Below are 8,098 nucleotides of genomic sequence, written 5' to 3'. Positions count from 1 at the left end.
ATATGACAGTTTGGAAAACGAACAGAAAGAAACAAGGCCAGTTTAAAGGTGTTTATATTTATATCTCTTCCTGTATGCATTCAAAACATTCTGTTTTTATAATTTATTTTTTTGTAATTGTATGCTTCAGATTATTTTTTTTTGGTCCCAGATAAGTATGTTGTTGTTGTTTTTGTTATCAAATCCCTTTAGCTGCTCGCGTTTCACTCTTGGCAGTGAACGCCCACCTAAGTAAAATGTGGACAAGCGTTCATGAAACTCAGCTTTTTCCACTCTCTATTAGACATACAGTAACTCAGTAACTGATTTGGCTTCTCTATTCTTGGAGCCTGGTTATTGCAGGCAACGTGATTAAAAATGTAATATAATGTCAGCTACTATTTAGTTAAAATACATGTGGCACGACGCAGTGGAATCAGGCTCTCGTCAATTTTTGGGCATATGGAGTTGATGGTATTATCTTAAGGCCTGTCCATTTTCCTTGTTTTGGGAGAAATAATATTCATGTATGTTGAATAGAAGTCGAGATATGTGTGATTGAAGGAGGTGAGGGTCATCTGGTTTCTGAGGTAAAATTAGCGAGAAAATGGCTGCCAAAGTTGAGTTATTTTTTAAGCTTGAGAGTCCGTGAAAACTGAACATTTACATTTCTTCTGCCTTTAATCAACGTTTTTCTGTAAAATCCCCTCAGAAATGATCTCTTTAATGGGCATGAAAGGTGTTGGACCAAAAAACGAAAAATCGATAAAAATTCCCAAACCTGCGGGAAAATGCCCATTTCTTGACTTTCATTATTTTGATGAGCGCCTGATTTCACCACGCTGTCTCACATATATAATTATGATAGCTAAAACTCAGTTCAAGTACAAGAAATATTGTAAAATGTATTACTTAAATGCTAGTCAAGGTGGAACCAAAAATTCCTTCTTTTTTTTTCTGAAAGTATTTTTTCCCAATTTTGATTTTAACTTTGGTTCTATATAATAATAATATCGTTATAGCTTATATTCAATGTCTTTCAAAGACAGGTGTGAGTTTGGAATCCATAGCTGCCACTTTCCCGCTAAATAGCGGAAACTCCGCTACATCTAGCTTTTCCCGCAACTTTCCCCCTTCCTCCGCTGGACCGCTCTTGGTCGCAAATTTCATACTTTTTTTTTCCCCTGCGGAAAACACCGACCCGGGAGAGAGACGAAAACGCGGTTTGCGCATGTCCGCCCGTAGCTTTCTACTTCCGTTCTTCTAGGCCCAGCGCTAGTTTCACTTTGTTTATTGTTGTGGAGCAACACAGTGTCGATCGGGCATCGGGACGTTAGCGCGCCGAGTTGTCATTGAAATTGGCGGAAATTCGAGAGAAATTGATTCAGAATGCAAAAATAAAAGGAGCTGGAATGAGAAAGAAGCAGCCGGTGTGCGACTTGAAAAGTTCATTAGAAAATTGAACTAGATCTAGATCTAGCCGTTTTTTGCGAAAGAAATCGCGGCCCGCGGCACTCCTGTACAATTACAATTGCGGTCCCGTTTGTTTACATGACGGCTATTGGGGCTGCTGCAGAAGTGAATCTAGATCTAGATCTAGAAAATCTGTCTCTAGATCTAGATATAATCTAGATCTACACATATTTAGATATATCTAGATCTAGATTAGATAGCCTAGGCTATAATTTTAATTCAGTTTAGATCTCTGAATAAGAAACACACTACAGGGGCACTAAGTGCAAACGGGACCGCAATTGTACAGGAGTGCCTGTGTATCCTTGATCCGATACTGCTCTACGTCTATGTATGTACACGTTTAAAGAGAAAGAAATCTTTTTATAAGACACCAGCTGGCAAAAAAAACCACTGAATTTTTAGTCACCAAGTCCAAACTGTCAAATTGACTCGAATGCTTGTTAGTCAACTTACTGCCTTTATGTTTGTTTGTTTGTTGTTGTTTTTTTCAAATACATTTTAATTCAGTTGCCTATGGTTAACAATATGACAGTTTTCACTTCCAAAACCATAGGCTAGATTTTCCAGTATATATTGCCTCTGGATCTCACTGGTTTCGGAGAGCGTGCGTACGCCTTCGCGTGAATTTCCTCCTTTTTTAAAATTTCTGAGTGGCAGCTATGGGAATCATACTTGTGTATACTGTATATACGAGTTTGTTTCAGGTTGGTGTTTTTTTGTTTTTTTTTGTGCACTACTTGAATAAATGATTTTTGTGGTTTTTATAGATGTCTGTGAATTTAAGTCATTCACGAAATGTTGAACGGGGCATGACTGCATAGAAACACATGACACTGGGCGAATCAAATGACGAATTCCATGTGGTAGCGAAAAACATAATGGGCAAAATGTAAAAAAATACCCAGTGCACAGTGTTATGTGTGTGTGTCTGAGAAAAGGGTCCAAATGTGCATATTTTTTAACTTTTGTAGTTTTTTGTATTTCTGCGTAAAACAACTTTTCCTGGTGGCTCTGTTTTTAATATTTTTCAGATGTCTCTAATAGTTTTATGAGATATGGTCATTTTTGTGAGTGAGTGTTACACAAACTACACTTGACTTAATTTTAGACAAACAACTTTAAAGTTTTCTGTATAATTAATAGCTTCTTGAGAAATGCTTGTATCTCTTCGAAATAAACAAAGTTTATTTTTAAAAATATGTATCTATTACAGCAATGCTGGTATTATAGGGTGAACAAATGCTCAATGAAATAATGAATCAACAAAGACAAAATAATAGCAATGGTCACCTCAGGTGCAGAAAATACGAGCCAATAGACATTTCCAAGGTCAAGAGCTGCGATGTCAATGAACGTAGCAAAGGGTTAGGGATGCCGGCTGTTTCCATTCTTTCCTGCTGATACCTACAGGTATGCATGCGCATACCGACCGTTAGTGAATATGGGAGGTAGCAAGGAAAATAATTTATTTAACATATTTGGGTTCTTGCGGAATGTACGTTATGAAAAGTTTGTAAAAGTTAAAAATTAAAAAAAAAGGGTGATAAATTGTGAAAAGTCGAAGCCATTTCATCATGGTATGTAAGACACATGTTTTAAAAGCTTTCGAAAACGTATTTAGAAGAATTTGTGTAAACATTTTGTGAGGTTAATTAAAATAGTTGATGAAGTGATGTCCTAACATGTCTCAATTTTTACAAGAATACGACCTTTCACTGTGACTGTTCTCATTTTCTCAAATTAAGCCTATGTGACTTCCAGACCCTTTTCTCTGTCACACATACACATTATATTGCCTTTTCTTGAAGGCATTAAACTTAAAGGCCACATGCACCATCATCATATACGACTTGAAAATAAGGACTGTACTCTGTACACTTGTGGCCTGTAGTGACAGACACACAGGCCTTCTGTTTTCTGATGTGCAGTCCTAATTTTGTGTGTGTATAATTGCAGGATGAACAACGTTTCTGAGGTTATGCTGGCTTGCCTTTTTTAATTAAAAAAGAAATCCATGTTAACTGACATGGTTTGATGTGTACATTTACTTAAACAGTTCAACTTATTTCAATTGTATACTTGCAAAACAACCATGAGTCTTTCAAATAAAGTACATGTTGTATTTTATAAATAATACTTTTGTTTACTTGTTCACTTAATCATTGAGATAGAGACGATGTTGCTATAGCTTCACTCTGTTCAGAACCATCTGTTGTTTTGTTTTTAGTTATTTTATTATTTTTGTTTGTTATAATATAGGTGTTTTTTAATGCCCGTATTGACATAATTTAGATCATTTAAGGGGCAGGCTTCGACCTTGTCTGTCAGGGCCAACCCAAATATTGTTATTTATAAGAGTTGTTTTAAATTGAAAATATATTTACACCGAATTTTAATATTTTAGCATTTTAAAGTCTAATAGTTAACAAATCATGCAGTGAACTTTTGCGAAAGTAAACAACTTGTGTTTCGCACGCTCATATGACCTTACGCAGTTGCGAGCGCCGTAAATCCCTATACTACTACTACTAACTAGGGCCAACCCAGGCTGAGAGGTATACTGCCTCCCGGCAGAAAGGCTGAGATACTCGATGCACTTTCTCTGTATTTGTGTGGCTCATTCGTAATGATGTACAGTGGAGCCCACTTATAACGAGTCCGGAAAAAACGAGAAGTCTGTTATAAAGACACTGTTCTAAAACCCCATTTTTTCTCCTCTTTACCTTTGTTATATTGCGCTATCAGACAAACATGCGAGTCGGTCATAGCGGAAAGTGCTGTTGCTGTGCACAGTGCATAAGCCCATTATACATAATGCAAAACCTCGTCAGTTGAGAAAAGTGTTGGTGATCTAGCGAAACAAAGAATAGGAGAGCCCATGTGTGCCAACAATGAAGGCCGGAGCGACTGAGTAGGGAGGGTGTGGCGTGCGCAGACAAGCAGAACGCATCGCATAATAAGCCATCATAAGCCTAGTTTAGATTATCGAGGCCTACAATGCCTCTCACTTCTCCGATACGGGGATGGAGAGGTCACAGCAATGTGATGGATGGAGCGAATATGTGACGTGCGCGAGCAGACGGAATGCACCACAGGGTGGGATGGGTTGGGGGAAAACACAGCGAGCAAGTTTGCCCAGAGCCTTTTCTTTCTGATCGCCAAAGCCAAGCTGCCAGTCCACATCGCTAGATCTAGCGCTAGAGAAATAAATCTGATTCGAATTTTGATCAAGCAAGACCTAGAGGTTATGTTGAAACAAAATCAGCATCAGGGGAGATAGCAAAAGGAAATAAACAGAATACCCAACTCATAGTAAGTCATAGATTAGGCCTACTTTACAGTTTTCCTTGAATTTATTACTGGATCCCTTATAGCGAGAATACTGCTATAACGGACATTTTACTCCGGTCCCCACCCTCTCGTTATAACAGGATTCCACTGTATAATGTATGTGAGCGTGATTGTGTGTGTGTGTGTGTGTGTCATCTCTGTGATCATTTAAGCAAATATTAATTTTTTTCACAATTATTGTTAGTTGTGCTTGCATTTATGTAAAGCGTCTAGAGCTGTGTGCACATGGGAGTAGGCACTTTAAAAATAATCTACATTCTTTAATAATATTATACATAGTTAAAGATTCTCCCTCTCCATAAAGGAAGTGTACTCAGGTCTCGCGCATGTGGCGACAAAGCACTTAACGCTGCACCACAGACACCACTGTAGAATTCTGAGGGGGGGGGGATGTGGCTCTCATGGTCTAAAGATTAGTGTTCACCTCTCGTTCAATAGGTCCTGGGTTCGAAACCTGACAGCGATGGGAACATTTTCTTCTATATAAAAAAATGTCTCCTTTCACCTCTTTTCCTGCTCTAGAACCGTGCTCTGTCTGCTTTTGTCTCCACTTTCTGCCCCCTTCCCCCCTTCCTTTTGCCCCCTCATCTGGGCTATTGACTCGTCCTTCAGCCTTTCTACTGCGACTCCTTGGCTCTTTCTTACTGCTGTCTTTCAGCCCCACCCCTGATCTTATGGTAGGTAAGGTCTAACACCTAGCCTTCTCGGATAAGGGATAAAAAAAAAATCTTGGAGGCCCCGTGTGCAAGATGCGCTCATTAAAGATCCCTTGGTGTCCAAAATCGATAAGAGTAGGTTTCGGCCAAATTCAGAATTAATTACTGTCAAACTGAAATGTTTGATGTGTCCTGCACGCTCATGTTGTTTTAGTTTTTAAAAAACTAACAAGACTACTAAGGTTCAATGTCACACTCTCCTAAGTCTTAAACTGCGGGCGGTTGGAGGGTGCCACTGGTAGATAGTACTTCTTTACTTTCCCTCTGTTGTTTCTGTTTCTGTTTGTCTGTCCTTTTCCCAGCGCTAAATGAGCATTATTGGTTTGACGAGCTTGTCTTTCCTCAAACAAACAGAAAAGTCTAGAACGCTTCCATTGGAAGTGGCAAGGAATAGATTTTCTTTGCGCAGTTTGCTCCTGTCGAATATCTGTTGTCCTGATCTCTCCTTTTTGTGTTTGTTACTCTCTTGTAATACCTCTAAATACTCTAATCTTTGGCAGTTTTTTGACTTTATTGTCAAAATTGTGTTGTAAGTGCAGTAAAACAAAACAAAAAAGATATTTTCTTTCTGTGATTTTCTCTCATTTATTTCTCGTGGCTGCTCTAATGTGGTCTTCTCCTTCTGTATTTTAATTATCACTGTTCTATTCTGTGTCAGTGGATGTCTGCGGGCAGACATCTGTCGTCGTTACCTCTCCTCCTTTTCTTTGTCTGTTACTCTCTTGTAACAGTAACATCTTCGGCACTTGTTAGACCTATTTGTGTTGCAAGTGCCGCAGAACTTACTGAAACTAAACTGTGTCATTGTGGGTGGTTGGAGGGTGCTCTGGTGTGGTTTGCTTCTTCTTTCCTATCAAACTATCGTCCTTATCTCCCCTTCTTCTTTTTTTATGTTTGTTACTCTCTTGTAACACCTCTAATCTTCTGGCGCTCATATGACCTCATGCAGTTGAGAGCGCCGTAAAACCTCTACTAAAACAAACAAAAAAACTGTGTCATTGGCCTCTGTGGCTGAGGGTGATTGTTCCCATTTGTCTGTCTTGCTTCGTGGGTGGTAAGCGGGTGTTGTAGTGGGGTTTGCTCCTCCTTTCCTATCAAACATCTATCGTCCTCCATTTGTGTGTATGTTTCTCTCTTGTAACATCACTAACCTTCGGCACTTATATTACCTAATTGTGTTGCATGTGCTGTAAAACACTTACTAAACAAATGTCTTGCTGTTTCCTTCACTGTATGACCAGTGTTTTGTCGATTTGCTTCTCTTTAATTACTAAAACTCGAATTCAAAAACCCAAATATAGTTTTGGTCACGTCAGCTTGATTTCTCCTTTGCGTTCCCCTACCAGATCACAGTACGGTACTTGTATCTTCTCAGGGGTAGTCAGCTGACTACTGGTTCATAAATCTGCAATGTAACTGATTTTTACTAATGTGACCCTTTTTTCCCACTTACAATTAATGGCTTCTTGACTTCAGGTCAGACAGCCACGTTACGATTCCGAAGGTACTCTGTATGTTTTTATTTTAGACTTAGTGTTTCTGTCTGACCTGAAGTAGTAAATATTATTTTTGAATTTTGCCCGGGTGGCGGCCAAAGCCTACTCTTATCGATTTTAGGACGACCAATGGATTTTTAATGTGCGCAATTTGCACTCGAGACCTCCGAGGTTTTTTTTTTTTTTCCCTTATCCGGAAAGCTATGTGTTCGATCTTACCTACCCTAAGATCAGAGGTGTGGTTGAAAGACAGCAGTAAGAAGGATCCAAGAGTGGAATCGGGAGTAGAGGAGAGAGGAGACCAGGGGTGGGGGAGAAAGTGAAGATGAAACAGATGACAGCGTATGACGAGAGAACAGGAAAGGAAGAGATAGGAGAACATAATTTTTGGAGAAAAAAATGTTCCACCGTTGTCGCAGTTTGAACCCAGGAAATTTTGAAAAAAGAAGCGAACACAATACATGTACCTCAAGACCACGAAAGCCCCCTTGTTTTTTCTTGTGGTTTTTTTTTGGGAGGGGTGTTTTTGTTTTGTTTTGTTTTTTGTAAGCAATATTAAAATTTGTTTAAGCTATGTCATGAAATGTCGTTAAAACTTGAACTATGATAAAGACATTGCTACTTTAACTTTAACAGTGTTTGTGACTTATGATAGGTCTGACAGCACTACCATTCTGATCCTCTGAAAAGTATGGCAAAAACTTTTAAAGGATAATTCTTGTTGTACTTTCGTGCACTCTTTTTAGAATTAGAAGGCAGGACCCTTTTCATCTTTTCGCGCCTGTGTTTTTCTCGCGATTGCAAATAAGTTAATACGTTTGTGTTGTTGTTGAAGAGGCCCTTTTTGGTTCAGCAAGAACAGTTTCAGTTTAGTTAAAGACAACAGAAACCCTGAAAGGAAGTAGAAGAAGCTGACAGCTTCAGAGTGCACACTGACTACCCTCACAGATACCTTGGAGCATCATACTACAGATACTTAACTCAAAACGTTGCTGATAAAGAAAATTAAGTAGAAGAAAAATAATAAAACTTTTAAAAGATCATTATCGTGAAGTTTTCACTCTCTGTTTATTGCTGTGG

This window comes from Aplysia californica, unplaced genomic scaffold (assembly GCF_000002075.1).
Source record: "Aplysia californica isolate F4 #8 unplaced genomic scaffold, AplCal3.0 scaffold00755, whole genome shotgun sequence".
In the NCBI taxonomy this organism is placed as follows: Eukaryota; Metazoa; Mollusca; class Gastropoda; order Aplysiida; family Aplysiidae; genus Aplysia; species Aplysia californica.
This window is presented reverse-complemented; position numbering follows the sequence as displayed.